Raw genomic sequence first — 18,111 nt, forward strand, 5'->3', positions numbered from 1 at the left:
TGCCTCATCACACTTCTTTATTCGCCCTCGGTCGGCCCGCTCAGACGTGCGCAGGGCGAAATAAAACACTTTTCAGAATTAAATTTTAATGAGATTAAAAACGCTCTACCTGCTACAGCTCCGCTGGTCGGTCGGTTCGGTCGGCCTGCGCCCATAGACACACACGCACACACACATAGACGCGCGCGCGGCGTTTTATTTCCCCGGCTCCTCTGGCCGCTCCTTTTTAACTCTTATATACGGCCCAATTTAAAAGCTTTTACTTTTTCCAGCTGCCCTTACCTGCTGCTTGGGCCCTCCACCGTCGTAATAAAAGTTTTAGACGTTTTAATGGTGCTAATGTTTATATTATTTAATATGCTCAATGGGAGCAGTACTTTTCCGGCAGGCAAAAGGAGAGAGGGGCGCCTGCCTTCTTATTAAGTGTGTGGCTGCGGGCGCGAATTAAAAATTATTTACGGCCGCCGTCACCGTAGCCGCAGAGCGCGCATCATTTCCATTTCCTGAATGGACGCGCGGATTTTTAATTCATGCCCTCCGCCGCCACCGTTCGTCCTTTGTGCTCCGCCGCGAGCGTTGCAGGAAGAAGCCGTTTCGGTTTAATGCCGGCGCCGCACAATTGAAACAACGCCACGTTTGCGTCTGCTTTCTCCCTGCGCATCAAAAGGTGGCCGTATGAATTTTTGAGTCGCCCAAATGTGCTGTCTAAATGGCTCATCAATAATTTCTTTCTTTTGTTACTTCTGCTAGGGGAAAAAGAAAGGATGTTTTTATATTTTGAAATTCTATATCCTTGATATTCTTTAAGGTTTTAATCAAATATATTATACTGATATATTTTTTTGATACAGAAGTCATAATCGTTTGGACACACAAAATGAAAATTGACAGAACGTTTTTAATAATGTTTTTTTAAAGAAACATATTTTTATTTAAAAACCTTTTAAGTCAAGCCAATTGCGAAGAAATATCGACTAATACTTCTCAGTCAGCGGCAACAAGGTAGCTCTTATTTATGACAATTTGTGTAATATAGAAAAATTAGATGATCTACAAAATGAATATTCGTCAAATGTGGTTGACCTATTAATTGTAAGGTAGATAAAATTTCACGGTGACCGTGTTTCGATTTCCAGGGAATACGTAAATTATGAAACAGCACTTCACTTTCATTTTCATACACCGGTGACAAGAGGACAAGAAATTTGATAAGGCACACAATATTTCAGAGTAACTCTATCTGAAAGTGAGGTGTCGGAAGCGCCAAAGCAAAAGAGCTGCAACACAAAAGAGCATGCAACCCGATTCTCTCACTTTTTGCTCTTTCCACAGACTGGGTGGGTGCGACATTCAGCAAAATCTCTGTGTCTCTCGTTCTAAATGTCGGCGTCCGTTGAAGCGGGTACAAAAGTGTACATGCACATCAGGCTGCTTTCATTAAAACCGGGCATATTGTTCTCTCTCTCTCTCTCTCTCTCTCTCTCTCTCTCTCTCTCTCTCTCTCTCTCTCTCTCTCGCTCCCACTCTGTCGTTTCCATTTCGTGTGTGCTGTTTTCTTTTACTTCATTCAAGTGTGAAATCAGTCGAAAGCGCGAGAGCGACTGCTGCTGCAGTAAATCTCGGCTCCACCGCCGCGCCCGGCCAGCAAGCAGTATATCTTGCACCAACAGCCGCGGCGGTTCTTTGCCTGCCAAATGGAGATTAAACCCTCCTTAACGAGCGGCGTCAGAAAGATTTCGCCGATGCAGCAACTCTTTCCCAATCCTTTCATGCACTACCGCCGCGGGCGCAACTCGCACAATAGATGCAACAGCTCAGTGCACCCTCGGGCTTCAATTAGCGAAACTCCTCTCTAACGTGCTGATCGGCGAAATCGAGATTTTTCAAGATGATATGAGGAGATTGTACATTATTAGCTCAGTATTTAAATTACCTTATTTAATATCTGTATCACATAAGAAAAGATATTTATTCCATATACAAAGAATTTATTTTACAAAATTTAATGTTTTATTTATAATTTTTTCGTACCTTGATTGAAATAATGAAAACAATATCAGAAATAGCGTGGGATATAAAAGATATATTTATTTCTTAAATATTAATTGATCCAGGATATTGTTGTATGGAAATTTACATGATTTTTGAAATAAGTCTCTAGACCATGTTTATACATGCAATGATATATAGAATAACATTTTAAGTATGAAATTTCATAAATATGGTCAAATTTTAAGTATTCAAAGACCTACAAAATTTAAAAAATTTGCAAGCTTTAAATTTACGAAGGAATTTGTGAATGGCTATGACTGAATAATTCAAGCTTTTATATAATCACTGTCGTTTACCACACTATCATACGCAGGTGGGTCGTCAAAGTCGTGAACCCTCTCCTCGTCACCTCCAGGTTCACAGGTTACTTCGTAGTTAGCCAATGTATAAGGTGCAGTAGGAAAATATTGTGGCATTAAATCGGACGGAATCTCAACATTTTTGCAAATACCAGCCTCTGACACAGGAGTTTGTGATTGTTCCTCTGCAGCGGCAATCGCCTTTCTAAACTCACTTTCGATTACTTTAAATGAAAAAAGCTGTTTCTGGAAAATACCTGCGTTTCCTGAATGCCAACCAACAAAATATAAACATAAGAATAACTAATCCTACAGTGATTGGTCCTATTATCCACGTAATGTCATTGTCTGGTGGATAACTGTAGGATAAAATTTTGCCAATATTAACTTGGAACAAACATTAACGGTATAAACTCACTCACGTGGCTCATCTGGATCTCCTGTTGGAATTTGTGATCCGATGCACTCGCAGGTGCCATTCTCTTGGTTGTTTTCAATGTTACAATCCAGATAGGAGCAACAATATCTCGAATATCCGCATGCTGCACCAATTGCTGAAAAATTAGCGATAGTAAATAAATTTCAATTTCCCAGAGATTATTTGAAATTCGTAAACAATCCTCTTTAGCTGTAACAGTTGTGAAAGCTTGCTGAAAATAATATTTATAGATGCGTCCATTACGTATGCCTTTCTGCAAGTGAATATCAGTCGTGTTTGCTTATAAATATTGTCTCGTCCCAAGCTGATTAGATTACTTGAGAGGCAATGATTGTTTGATAAGGCTGAGCAATCGATTACGCAAGTGATGACGAATGAATGACATAATCAAATAAAGATTTTGTCTCAGCTTATTTTACGAATTCTTTGCCACCTCCCTAGTGGAGAGTAAGTAATGTTGATTAACAATAATTATTGCGCACGTACAAAGTTTTAATTACCGCGGCCGGGCGCAGCGGACGCTTTATGGCGATGGATTCATTATTTCCACGGGCGCGTTTAATTGAACCATTTGCTCCGGTCGGAGACTGTAAAAGCAGCAGCTTCGAGGGCAACCGAGCCTTTCAAGTCATCAATTGAGCAGCTCTCGTAAAATGCACCCAGCACTCAGCTCTAAGAAGTATAGTACTGGTTGTTGGAGCGTTGCATGCACACGGCTCTCACTTACTCAAAGCACAAGAAGTTGGAGGAGAAGTAGCAAGAATGCATTTCAGCTTCCCTAAGAAAGTTAATTTAATTATCCGCTTGCTCTTGCTCCGTGCAAGGTGGGATTCAGGAACAACAATCTTGGTTAGTTAAGTTGGGCAACGCTTACACGTTTATCTCCTTTGTAAATTGTAATTTTTGCGATTTAAAATTAGCATGTAAAATATTTTGCACTGCTTCCTCTGCTAATTATTATCTCGACCTTGAATCTTACTCTTGCCTGGTACATTAATTCCATTACTTAATTTTTGTATTAAAAAACAGTTATATTTATTTTATAAGTGGAGTGAAATCACCAATTAAAAATCTGTAAACCTCTTTTAAATCAACATCTTCCTACTAGATGAAACTGTAATGTTTTTGCGGCTTGGAGGTCAATTTATTAGACAATTGAAATTTTCATTTGTGTTATCTCTCTCCAAGTTAAAACCACGTGATCAAGCTTTGTGTGTCTTGTGGGAGAGTGCAATTATCTTGAAGACCGTCGCGATAGACAAAAAGTATCGCATTGCACAGTCTAAAGACATCCAGCAAATCGCCTCAACTCTCAAAGTGCCGTACATTGAATAGCACTCGTGTTTTCCACGTCCTCAAATTGCAGCTGCGGCGCGGATGTTGTAAGCTTTCTTATTGTTGCACCACCCAAGAAGGCTGTTGGGGTAATCCCGGTTGGCGTGCACTAACTTGCAGCACGAGAGAGTGAAACATAAATAAGGTGCTCAGCCGGAATTTGTGCGGCTGCATTCGGACACATGTAAATAAGCGTGCCGAGCAAGCAGGCAAGCGCGAGCAAGGGGCTTCTGCGCTGCCATTGTTTCCAAAGAGAGAGTGTGTAATGCGTTATTATTATGATTATGCTCGCGCAGTAAGATTCCGCGAGCATTGTGTACATCGCTAATGGCTCTCGGCTGCTGACTTAAGGGTCCCAAGTAATGGCGACAGAATAGTTTAAGACTGCCTTTCCGTACACACACACGTACGCACTCTGCACCACCGAATGTAAAACGCGCGGCAGATAAGCAGCAACGGCGGCGGCACTCTCTCCCGCAGATTGCACAGTAAAGTAATGAAATTTTAGAGGACTGCGCCTTTTATGGAAAAGTTGTAAAAATTTAGACTTGTTTAAAAGCAGGCCCTCGGCAGATACGAGGCGAGGCGAGCAATGCATTCATTTATGGTGATGAAAGCCGCCGCGGGTGGATGGAATAAAACGGGCAGAAAATGCGGGAACGATGGATAACGACCGACCGGAAAATTCGTAAAGAGAAAGTATTATCGCCTGATTGGGAGAGCTGATTTTAATGGGGGCGATTGCTTTTAAACCCTTTCAAAGTGAAATTCGTTTGATTAGCCATAGATAGAATTTTGAATGAGCAGGACAGTACAGTAAATTTCATAATTGGTTCGATGAGAAATATTAAAACTCTTCCAAATATTGCATTTTTACTTACAATTCATTTCGAAAAACAAAAGTAACGATTTTTCGAAGAGATTTCGAACAAACAAGGAATTGAAGTGAAATATCATTTTTCCGACGCTTTTTAATTATTCTTGTCTTCGACTAATATTATTATTCTATGTTTATTTTCACACTTTGTAATAAATACATTATTAATGTTATATCACAAGTCATATACAAATAGAAATCATGTGAGTAGGGTCGACACTTTAGGAAAACAAGTGACTAATACCCTGCCCTGGAGGACAAAGTCGAAGTGAGCCCACACTAGTACTAATCATAAAAGACATCACAAAGTAATCACAAATTAAAATCTTGTTGTCACATACGCCTTGCAGATGGGAGGGTGCCGCAAAACATTCCTTCAATGCGGCTGGCCTCTTTCACGACACGAAAGTCAAACACATTTTTTCCGAGGTCGGTGTTGTAACTCCGAGATTATAAACCTGTGTTTTAATTTTTTGACAGTGATTTGAGAATACGTGATTGAATTATGGCCATTAGAATCTTTACTTCAATTTTTAAAACTTATTTACTGAACGCTTTCGGGATTTTCAAATACCAACGATTACTTAAAAAGTTAATTCATTTCAGGCCAGCCAACGCACACATTTCATTTAAATGCCATCAACTTTGAATATCACCAAACATGCTACAAAATAAATGAAACCCTTAGAAACAAAATGATCATTATGTTATGTTGTGGAAAAACAGTATTTTCTAGATTTAGAATTTTGCTGTGAGGAGAACATTCACTTCTATGAGTCCCCCTTTTACAATAAACTCAAACAATTAAAAGGAACGATCCGCTTCTCTAATTCAAAAACTTTTGATCGTTGCGAATCCATACATTGCGGAGAAAATGACCCCTTCTGGCGGGTCGGAATTTACGGCATGGGGCGCGCTTACTCTTGTTTAATGGGCAGCGCAGTGTGCACTCAATGTGCAATCAAGACAATACTAATGTGTGTGCAATCCAGGTCCCACGGGGCCGCGAAACTTTTGTGAATAAAGTGTAGAAGCATCGCGGGGCGAAACGAACGCGAGCATAAATTGGAGAATTTATCCGCTACGGAGCAGCAACCAGCGCGCAGGATTAAAAACTTAATTACGAGCATAAAGTTATTATTACCGGCGGCGGCGCCGGGGATAACGTATGTACTACGTGTGCACATTGTAAATTCCATCTGTAATAAAAATGGCGCGCTCGTGTGTGTGTATGTGGATGTGCCATTAAACGTTTGCATAATAGCGAAACGACGGCGTTATTATTGTGTAGTAAATAAGGAGCGGAGCACTCGCCTCGTGCTGCAGCCAGCAAGCAAACGAGCGCGGCCTAGCTTTCGGTAATTATCGTTGCAATTACTCGCTGTGTGCTCTAGCTGCGTGCTATTATTTCATACACTCCAGCCGACACGGTTTAATTATCGAATGATATTATAATACATGGTGTGTCGTTAAATTATTTCTCCGCTGCTTTATGCTCCGGTCTTAACTGATTTGAAATCTACACGGAAATAAAATTGTAATGTAACAGCTTTGATTTAAACCCAATATGTTTTTGCAGCACCGGACTTGAATTAAGTAGCGATGAGACGGTTAAATAAATTACACGCAACAAGAACAGTGTTTTTCCCACCGGGATCTCGTTTAAATTTGCCATTTTCCATATCGAGGTCCTCACTTTATTTCAATTTAAATTCAAAACTCAAGCACCGAGACTTCGGGAATGGAGGGGGATTTGCGTGGCACTCAAAAGCACAGCGTGCAGCATTTCAATTTCCAAACGTGGCTGAGCGGGCGCAAACACCAGCGAAGGAGCAGCTTTCCCTTAGTTGCTGATAGTGCATTAATAAAGCAGCTAGACGGCTTTGGGTGCTTGCTTTGCTTGAGAGGACGCGCGCGGCAAGCTAGGAGCAGAATGTGCGAAACATTTCGCGAATGATCTTACAAGTACTTGGCCGCACAACTAACAAGATGGCTCGGGTTACATTACAAGAAGTAATCAAGAGCTTTAGCAGCCGGCCGCCTCTCGAGGACACACGATTACTTTCATTTCCCGTACGCTCTAATAAGACCGCACTCGCTGCTCTCGCTCCCAGTAGAAGCTGCAGGATTATAAAATCCGGCGGGTGTGCTCATGTCGTCGCCCGAGTCGGGCACGATCCCAGCAAACCACGTTTTTAATGCGACAATATGACACGGTTGCGAATTTCATATGTTAATTAATTTATGAAAATTGCTCGGTACTAAAGAATCCCGGTTGTGCCGGCAAAACGGCGTTTCTATTACTGGAACAGGATTTAAACTCTGTGTATGAGGTTTTTACGTTCAGCTATAATCAGAGCACAGCAAATGAAACAGTATTTTGTGAAATATAGATAGATAAGATAGATAATATGTATCACAACTGTGATGAATGATGAGGGATTTTATTGATAATCTTGTATGTATGTCACTGCAAAAATTTTTGGTGTCTTGTAGCAATCATCTAAATTTTTAAACACTGATCTCAATATCGAATAATATCAATAAAAAGGTTTACGAATTTTATAAAATTCGAACCACATGCTTTCGGGAGACTGCACAAATTGCTGAACTAGGTATCGAAACAAGCAAATTAACGTTATGCGAAAGTTAATCGATTAAATATGCTTTGGATGATTAACGTATTTTTGTACTTGTGTAAGACTAAACTTATTTGTTATAGTTAAAATGCCATTTATTATGTTAGTTAGCAGCGCTCCCAATATTTTGCCAACTTTGCGGAGGTACAGTTACAATTGACGAGAGGAAGGACAATTTTTGAGTCATCACACTCGTGGAAAGAGGCACATTCATTGAGTTTTGTGCCACCAAGTCTGGATTTCACCTGCAAACTCACCACTTTTATTGTGCAAGGTGCTGCGCATTGAGCGGTTTTCACAGAAACCCAGGGGAACTGACAAAGACGGAACCAATTGATTGCAACAAAGCAAATTAATAGAAAGCTCCTTGGGCGTGCGGCAAGGAGCAGTGCTGACGCCGCGTTTTTTGCGTGCACCCCAATGACCCGAAATGCATCCCTTGTTGATCAGGCCGGGGCGGCCAAGAGCTCGTGGAGTGTGGTGGAGGCCTGCCTGATGAAGCAGCAGCAATAGCAGCCTCTCTCTCTCTCTCTCTCTCTCTCTCTCTCTCTCTCTCTCTCTCTCTCTCTCGACGCGCCCGCCCATCAAGTGCAAGTTAAATAAAGGGCTTTTGCGTGCTATTTCTTGGCATTGAGCCACGCGGCCCCACCAACAATGCTCTCGCGGGGCCTCCAGCTCGTCCGAGTTGCACTGCACCTACCTGGGTGGGTGGGCGACGACGGGTGGGCACTTTGCGGCGGATGAGAGCACGCGGCGGCATTCTAGCGCTCTGCATAATCCAACTGGGAGTGCCGAGTTTCCGATTCCACGTTGCATAACGCGCGCCGCCCGCCCGCGTGCCAAAACTCGGCTCGGCTCGCGATTTTAATCGATCCAACCTGATCACTGATTGTACAAATTCTGCAATACAGAGATTGCCACACTGGTCCATGTAGGAAAATTATATTTGGAATGGTATTTACCTTACTAAAATTGTTTCAAAAGAATAATTTTTACAAAATAATGCCAATCTAATGATATCATTACAAATTTATCAAATGATTGGCTGATCGACAGGTGATAAATATGAAATTAATTCAAATTTTGTTACTATTTCGGCCAAAATTAAATAAGGTATTATTGGTAAAATTCCTAAGCAGAAAACACTGCCCGAAATTTTTATATTTTTTATTTGCAATGACGAGATTTAATTCAAACTATTTTTCGGCATGAGATTATTCACGTAAAAGTTAAAGGTGAAAACATCTTAGCAAAGAAAAAGGTTTGAAATTTTTCTCAGGCTTCCAGATGAATTTTAAAAATAATTTATGATGAAATTATATTGTGACCTGTAGACATTTAAAATAGGGAAATATTTTGATATTTGCTGTAGTGAAAATTCGGCTTTTGATGGGAACAATCAGATTTCTGTATGATGAATCAAAATTTCCCGAGCATAAAGTTTTAGCATCCAATGTGATTATTTAAATTAGCAAATTTTGATAGCAGCACAAATATTTGCTTTCAATGGAACCAAGTTCACGAGACACGACATAGCAGGTGCACTCTTGAACTTCTCCAGTTGACCCTTAAAGGTCAATGAAACACTGGCCGTGTGTTGGCATGCTCTCTCACCTGTCTGTCTATTGATTAGCCGCTCTCGCCCTCAGTCAGTCAGAGTTTGATCTCGGTTTTAAAAGCACGCCGCGCATTTTACAAATAAAGCTCTCGCTGGCCTACATTTTTGTGTGAAAGCACGCGGATTTTAGCGAGAGAGCCGCTGGGAAAAATATGCAAATGCCACTCTTGCGTCCGCGGATCGATGCGACCGATGAAACAAGCGCGAGGTTTGTTTATTTCCAAGCTTTTCGATTTACGCATTTACTCGCTTTGTTTTGATTTTCAGGCCCATGCATGCGCGTGTGTGCGCGAGGAAATGTTTTAATTGCAGTTTCGATTTCAGGCGGAAGCCCCCAATAAATCCAGCCGGCAATCGTAAACGTACGATTATTATTTGTGGAAACGAAGCGGGCCGTCGTTTTGAATAACAATCGAAATAGTTCCATATAGGCTTACATAACGACCCCATTAAAGCAGCAAGTCAGATGAGACATTTCCATTATTGAACGCCATTCTAGCGCCGAGCAGCTCCTTCCGTTAATAAATAATTTAATAGGCGCGCACGTAAATTTTAGTGCCGGCAGGTATGAGTGCTTTAACCGCTGCACCGCCAATAAAGATCTCGCCCGCGAATGGAAAACACCAGAAGCTAGCTGTACTTCTTTATCTACTTTACATACAATTATGCAAATACAATCTCATTACTCTGCAATACTTCAACATCTCGTTATTATTAAAAAGGAAGTAGCCGGGAGATTGAATCCGCGTGTCGGTGGGTTTGTCGGCGTACCTGTTGAGGTTTAATTGAAAGCTATTTGTCGGCGTTGTATCGGACGGTTAATTAATAATCGCGCGCATATTGGAGCATCAGCAGCGCAGCAGCAAGCAGAGTGACTAGGAAAAGGAGTTCCCTCGGGGAGCTTTTATAGTACATCAGGCAGACCGACCGACAGCGTGCAGACCAGACCGACTAATGCAAGAGATTTGCGCGCTAATTGTTATCGATTTGCAGCACCGGCGGGTAATTTGAATAAAATTGCTCTTCCGCCGGAGAGTGGAAAGCAATTTGGCGAGCACCTCTGTCCTGCCGGTTGCCTACTCAGTCAATCACAGGCGCCTACCTCTCCTGAGCTGCTATGTTTTCAAAAATGGTTTGCTTATTCCCCACAGAAAAACTAATGGTCCGACTGGATTTGGTTCAATTAGCAACCGAGGGCAGGATTTTTTGTACTGCCCAGCGTAATTTTCATGAATCCTCAAAGGTAACAGTGAATAAAAAATATCAACCTTTCTCATCGGGCCATCCGGAGATTGATTTTTTTTGCATTTGAAAAAGGATTCCAAAAAGATTACTAGAATGTTAGGTTTTATAACACTTAATTGTGGGAGCCAAATTGCATAATAGCTTCTGTATTTTCTAAATTATGAAGATATTTTTTTAATTCAAATTTTATTTAAAATTCTCGTCTATTTTTAAATGAGTTTAATAAAAACTTAAAAATTTGGTAGATTAAAAAGCTTTTAAACATATTTTAACCATTTAAAAATATATTGCTGTAGGTTATGTGATAGCTCTGAAAATATGGCAGCATTATTACATGCATTAAAACAAGCTAATGGTGATTTTCCTGGCAAAGACCTCTAAAAAATCAATGAATTTAAACTGGATTCTAAATTCGATTCGGATATTCCCATACATGTTTAATTACCTGATGATATTACTTCATAAGAGTTTCAAACTTCCTCTCACTGTTGGAATAAAAATTAGAATATCACCTAGCGGTCTTAAGTTTGTTCCGTTGAAAATCGCACAGATTCAGTAAATTCACCAGCTACTGAAAGTTTGCATCCTACAAGAAAGTTACCCTGTCAGACGCAGAAAATATGGTACAAAAATGAATGCAATTCACGATGGCACAAATCTCTTAACATAAATCGCGTGCAGTATAGCCGTTGCGAGTTTCATTTCTCCAACAGTAAACCGCCTGTAGCGTGGCATAAAAATTAAAGATGAGGGTTATTGCTGGCAGAAGTAACGATGCTTGCGTCTCGCCGGCGCATAACTTGCATCTCGCGCGAATGCAATTTCTGCAGAGCGAACCCGCGCGGAATTCTTCAGCTTTCCGTCTGTGTGTGTGTGCACTTGAATATGAGAAAATTCCTACTCCCAGGCGGATCCAGAAACTCGTCTGCCGGCGTCCCTGACGGCGCATTAAAAATGCAATTTCCTCTTATCAGCCAACTCATTCCGGCTCGCGTGCACTTAATGCTTTCGACTGTTGCATCGCCAGCAACTATACTGCTCATTTTTCGCGAAAATGTTCCGCTTTTGCTCTTGACTCTTTGCACTACTATCTATGTACGCAAAACTTAGCCGGCCTCATTTTCGTGCTTACTCACAAACGACTTGGCCTGCCTCGTATTTTTATCCGCGTGCGCACGCCGAGAATGGCTGCGTTTTTACTTTCGTCTTTTAAATTTTCATTATTTTCGGTCTGTCTGTATGCCGTGTGTAGTGTACGTCGAGCCATTTTGTTTTTTATTAGCCGGCTCCGAGTCGGGGTATACTGCGGTTGGTGCTACGCCTGAACGACTTTGTGTAGTCAACCTGCAATGCACACGCGGCCGGAACTCGGTCGGTCCGGCTCTGAAAAGTTGAGCGAGCGAGTGGTATACGGCCGAATAACCCTAAATGTGTAGCGGCAATAATAATTTGCAGCCAATCGTTATTATTTTAAAGCAGAACTTCAAATTGCATCTGCAGTGTGCTTCGCCGATACCGAAAGAGAGCCAGGCACAAAGCAGTGTTTGGCATTGACTTTCTCTGCAAGCCATGTAAATCTTTTTTACGATCGGGAAAAGTCGCCGTGGAGCAGAAAAGAAGCAAATAAAAATCGATGTGCTTGGAAACGAGTTGTGCTTGCACTTACAAATCTTTCAATGCAGTGGCAAAATGCGAGTTGTTTCATAAAGCTTCTTTAAAAATAAAACAACCTTATTTCATGTACTTCAAATTCTTTAAATGAACGCCTGTTTTGTCTAAAATTTTGACAGCTTTTATTTGCCTGGAGCGTGCAAGAAATTTATTACAAAAAAATACGGCGCTATTCAATATGTGCAGCCTCCATCAAATAAGAAATCCTTTTGATATCAAAACGCTTCTTCTTACGTTGTGTTGTGTGAAATATGACTCAGCAAAGTCAGCGTCACAGGCGCGTGGTAGTAAAAAGAGGGCTAAAATAATAACGTGCTATTAATAGAACCGCTTTGTTTCCGTCCCCTACCAAATCTGCTGATCTCGAAGCAAATTTTTATTTAAAAATTATGACTTGCACATTTCTCAAGCTGAGTGCGGGGCAGCTCGCTACATTTTTTCTCTTTCTTTGTGTCGGCTGCTATTGATAATGAAAGGTAGAACGACGACGGAGGCGGCGGCGCACAGGCACACTAGCAGGGTATTTGCCCTCAGCATTACGTAAGGCGAAGGCATGTATTAATCATTCTCACTGCGCGAGAGATTCTTATACCGGTTGACAGCCATTGTGTTTTGATATATTTAAGGTGGGTCTCGCCACGCCGCCTTTGAACAGCCTGCACTTGTGCTGCGGTCTTTCAATTCGGTGCACCCTGCTTTTCTTTGCGGTTCAACTGAGCCACATTGCCTAAAAAGCTGGCTGCATCAGATTATATCACTTACGCGGTTGAATATGAATGGGTCCCGTCATTGTAGTAAAAATTAAACGACGACGAGTTCCTAAAATTATTAAAGCTCTAATGTGTCAGAGATATTTCATTCCAAATTATGCTATGCGCCGTCGTTAAGAGAAACTTTTACAATATATCCTTGAAAAAAGGGGTTGGAAGTTAGAACAAAGCAGATTTGTAAATTTCATCACAGTTTTCAACCTCAATTTCCTCGTCTCTTAGCCGCTATCAAAACTAACAAGAATTCCCCTAAGGAACGCGGCGCGTCTGAATTTCACCGGCGCGCAGAATTACACTCTCACACAAGTACATAAACACGCGCCTTATGCGCGAGTGTGTCATTACTAGCCATGTTTTGTGTCGGGTGTATGTGTATATATATACCGGTAATAAAATATCCCAGCGAGTAATTCTATCAGCGGCTGCAAGGCTGTTGGCTCTCCTTCAAAGAGCTGCTGCTGGGGCAGGGTCTCTCTCTCTCTCTCTCTCTCGTCGCTTTTTGTATGCACTGCAGTCGAGATGCTAATTCATCACGGCGCCATTTTTTCCTCGTTTCTTTCTCTCTCCTCTCTTTCTCTTTTTCATTCACGAACACATTTTTTGCTCGGCACGTTTTCAATGGCTCTCATCTCCATTATCGCAAAAGTGCTGGGCGAATTATCCACAAGTAATTACACATCAGCCCCGGCGGTAACAAGTCAAAAGCAGCGCGCGCACTAATTGCCCTCCACATTGTTGTCGCCGGCACTCAGACAAATTGAAAAGCCAACCGACCAAAATCGACCGGCCGACCGCTTTGCTCGATTCGTACGTAGATGGACGCTCTCTGTGGCGGCGGATGGATTATCGCAGTCATCATTATTTGACGGCACCGGATGGAACTTTGATGGTCCGCAAATTTGCACTTGCTTGATTAGACAGGCGTGCCGGCCGCTGCGTTTTTTTACTCTAAACGAGGAGCTGATGATATTTCCACGGAGGAGCAAGTTCTTGTTCTACATCATCGTAATTTTTCATCTCACGAGGAAAAGTGCAGCGCTGTATAAAAAGGATGAAAGGACTGACGTTTTTAGCGTCCTTGAGTTTTTATCAAATAAAATAATCGAAGGATAGTACAAATTCGTAATGGATCTTGTCAGGCGATCCCTAAAATTTGGCGCGTAAAAGTAGAATCAATTCAAGTCTTGAAAGTTGAAATCGTCATATGTAGTAAAGGAGTTTGAATTTGTAGCCTATTCAACTTGGAGTGAATACTGTGAAGGCATGGACGTGAACACAATTCACTGCTTCACTCGCCTAATAGAATTTCAGTCTAGTCCTCCTCTCCTTTCTTTTCAATGTCGATCAGAGTGAAATTTGTTCCAAGACGCGCGGATATCCCGTTGATGTTTCTGATAAAAATCATTGACTGGAAGCCGCTCTCTCTCTCGCTTCACAGTGGCAGCAAACCAAAACTTGATTGGCGGCGGCGTGCATTTTTTGGTTCGTTTTTCTTCACTGTCACCACCGCCGTTGAATAAAATTGAAGTCGAGGCGAGCCGGCGATGGATGTTGCTTACCGCCGGCGCGTGCGTCACTGCAATTTTCAAGTTGTGCAGCGAGGCAGCTTGTTATTGAATGTCAATACGTCAAATAAGCAACGAGTACATTGTTAAAAATGAAATAAGGGGGCTTGGCAGCAGACGACGCTGAGCGAGAGAAAGGGAGGCGAGGATTTTGCATGTCGTTTGTTTAGTTTTACTCGTGACACAACGCAGGCAGAGAGCTTGTCAAGAAGCACCCAAATTCGGCAGTGGAAAAAGCGGCACGCTGCCTCGATCTGCTCAAGATGCTTTTTTTGGCAAATGGCCCATCCGGTTTTGTGATGATTAGGGCAATAGCAATAAAAAAATAAAATTTTACTGTGAATCACAAAGCTTAATATATCAATGCAAGCATTATATTGTGATATAGATGTGGTTATAGAATAACCAGTTGATTTTAACAAAAATATAAGGTCGAACAAGTAATAAGACTCATTTATATTTTTAAAATGTAGCAGCTCGCATCTAGAAAATATCAAATTATTTGATATGGTAGGCTCGCCAAACCTCACATTTTGTATCAAAGACACAGCGTTAGAAAAAAACACTCTTAACATGATTTAGGCATTTTAGCATTTAGTTGGGCTCGAACTAAGAGAAGCTTCAAAACAGTGCAAAACTTGAAACTCTAACTGTAATAATTTTAGTTTTATTCGTCTGGTGCGTTTACTAATAAAATTTTCCATTCTATGATTTGAAATTCGTAATACTACGTCTGTGGCTATATACAAATTATGTCACACACAAACCTCACCGCATCTGTCTGAATAACCAAGTCATTTTTCTTTGAATGGCTCCAAGCCATAATTTAGTTGAGCGACAATTTGGTCAAAACTCGAGCGGTATACAATCCTAGCCTCTCCGCTTTACGAGCGAAGCCGTGAGTGACTGGCTGTCTGTCTGTTTCTATATTTTATGCTTTGTTTACAGGCCACGTGTCAAGAGGGAAGTAACAAAATTCACCCAAGCCTTTTCAAAAATTTACGACCCTTCTCTTCAATGGCATCCGCGTTCCCGTAGGGCGTATAGTAGCCAATCTTTTTATCGTGATGATGCAACTCGCTAATTGCTAATGCAGATTTCTTTCTCGCGTTTCTGGCATTGAACCAGATCTTGGCGGAAAAATCCGCCCCCTAAGCAGCGTGGATATAAGGGATGCGCGCGCTCGAGTGGCTGCAGCCTCATTAATAAGTGCCGCCAACGGAGTCATTATTCACTTAGTTAGCGGCGTGCATAACGATGCAAGGAAATGCAAATTAAGGTCAAGTTTCGAATTCAATCGGATCGAGCCAGCCGCACCCAGACTCGTTTGATTCCCATTCAATTATTCTGCGGAGAGCGCGAAGCGGAACAAGTGGAATAGAAAATGCGGCTGGCGTGGATAGACAGACAGACATCTGGTGCGCCGAAAGTACTTTTGTGTGGTCAACAATCTCCAAACTGTTCGAATCGAGTGTGTGGATCTTGTTTGGAGTGCCGCACAAGAGCAAGGAGCAATCGTAAAGAATCGACCCAAAGAAAGTTCTCTAATAAAATAGCTTTAGATATAAAGAACTTCGTAAATTTTAAAACAATTTGTGTGATTCTTCATATCGCGAATGCCGGCTCTTTCACCATAGAAAATGGATACTCACCGAGGAGCAAATATTTTACCATATCGGTGCCGAGCAAGATGGATTGAAACTGGGTTAATGTGAGATTAATTTCCCTCCGTTTGTTCCTCGGTCTTTACTTTTTAAGCCAAGCAGGCAGAGCAACCCGACGACGACGACTACTACGAGCACTACTACTACTACACTCATCGCTTGGGTAGAGATGAAGTAGGCGAGTGCTTTAATATAATGGCAAAGTCTTCTTCCTTCTTTCCTCCGCCCACCCTTCGGCCCTCCTGGACCGCCCGACTCGCTCGCTCTTTCTCTCCGTTGCTCGCCAATATTGCTCTCTTCTCTCTAGGGCGGGCAGGTCGGTGGCCATGTTTGACCCCGTGGGGGACAATTAATTTGCCCAGCTCACAGCACCTCATCTAATGGGATTCGCACGGGGTCATCTCAAATTCTGGAAAGAACCCTATTTTGAATAGTTTTAAAGGGGCTGCTGCTCGTTGCACAGAGATGTTTTTTGTTGAGTCCGAAAAATAACTTTATTTTTTCCCCATTATTGCAATTTAACGATTAATTTTTACAACTCATTTGAGTGACCCATGGACACAGTTAACGATATAGTGGTTATTTTTGTTAAATTATTCTTAGATAGGAATTTTGTTTGCCGATTAACAATTTTTCTTCTAAGCTCTGTCGATAGTCTGCCTTCATGAACTGAAATTCGGATTCCAGAATGCAGGTCTCAAAATTTATTGAATTTTTTTCTATAATGCCAACAAAATCGCCAAAATGGTATAAATAGAAAAATATCATTGTTATTTTAAACAACTCTCTGTAGCTTGAAACACAACATTGTAATAATTCTACAGTACTTTTTCATTCTAGCAAATTTAAAAAGATTAAAAAATATTGCAAGCTCCAATTACTAGCTGAATTTTCGTTACTATATGAATATTTAATCGCTTTAATTAAAATTTGAGATTTAAATCATTGGTAAGGATCATTCAGGCCGAAAAACGTCCATTTTGATAAAATGCGATCAAACAATTTTATAGTTAAAACGTTAATACAATTCCTAATTCAGAAGTTGATTTTCTGGTTCGAAATAAGAATTAGGAATTTCCTGCTTCAGTAGAATAACGATACTTTCAAAACTACATTATTTAGAACGTTCTCTCGTCTTGTATTAGAAGTAATTGCTTTTATTCAATTAAATATTAATATCATTGAATGGCCTCGCATTTGAATTTTCCTGTTATAGCCAGCGCAGCTGAGAATATTGTACATATATACCGTCATCGACTAGAAATCGATCGGCTACAGAAAGTTTCTTTCTCCCTCTCTCTCACGCGCATTTATGCTTGCGAATGTATGCAAACAGAGCTCACATTTGCAAACCAACCACACCGCTAGTAGGCCGCCCTTGGCTGCTGCTGCGAGTAATAATATTACAACACCATATTACACGGAGAAATAGAGCCATTTTGTACGCACTGCAGCAGCAGTATCTCGCGCAATGCCAATAATGCTGTGTGCGGACGCGCACGCGAGAGAGAAAAAGAGCGAATATTTAGCGGAGCCCGCCCGCTCTCTCTCTCTCTCTCTTTCTCGCAGAGTGTGTTTGTGTTGTTTTCCGAAGGCAAAAAACGCTGCATCGTTATTAAAAATTGTGTCACATACAGGAGGAGCGAGAGAAAGACTCTTGTGCGCGCGACAGCATTATTGTTATTATTTCCATCGGCGTATCAACAAGGAAGGAATGGGAACTGCGTTTCGCCAAAACAAAAATTCGAAATAATATGCGTGCGTAGACAACGCGAAGAAAAAGGGTGAATGTGTAATAATGGAGGTTTCCAAGGACGATTCAAAAGGTTGGGTTTTTGTGGATTTTTCCTCGGGCAAATTGTAAGGTGTTTTCCTTTTAGTTAAAATAATTCTTTGAAATTGTTCCCTATCTGGATTGAATATTTATACCATATTTG

General features: G+C 41.3%; 1 protein-coding gene and 1 long non-coding RNA gene across 7 annotated transcripts in view; one reads left to right on the plus strand and one right to left on the minus strand.

The window, feature by feature from the left end:
- The window catches only part of bru3 (bruno 3), a 375,654-nt gene that overhangs the window by 34,854 nt on the left and 322,689 nt on the right, over window positions 1-18,111 (plus strand). The gene's annotated exons all lie outside the window — the stretch shown is intronic.
- Window positions 2,064-3,063, minus strand: LOC135936129 (uncharacterized). The gene is made up of 3 exons (XR_010574288.1): window positions 2,770-3,063; window positions 2,609-2,710; window positions 2,064-2,556 (listed from the first exon to the last, which is right to left on the minus strand). It is a non-coding gene; the product is annotated as an uncharacterized LOC135936129 (long non-coding RNA).

This window comes from Cloeon dipterum, chromosome 2 (assembly GCF_949628265.1).
Source record: "Cloeon dipterum chromosome 2, ieCloDipt1.1, whole genome shotgun sequence".
NCBI classification, from domain to species: domain Eukaryota; kingdom Metazoa; phylum Arthropoda; class Insecta; order Ephemeroptera; family Baetidae; genus Cloeon; species Cloeon dipterum.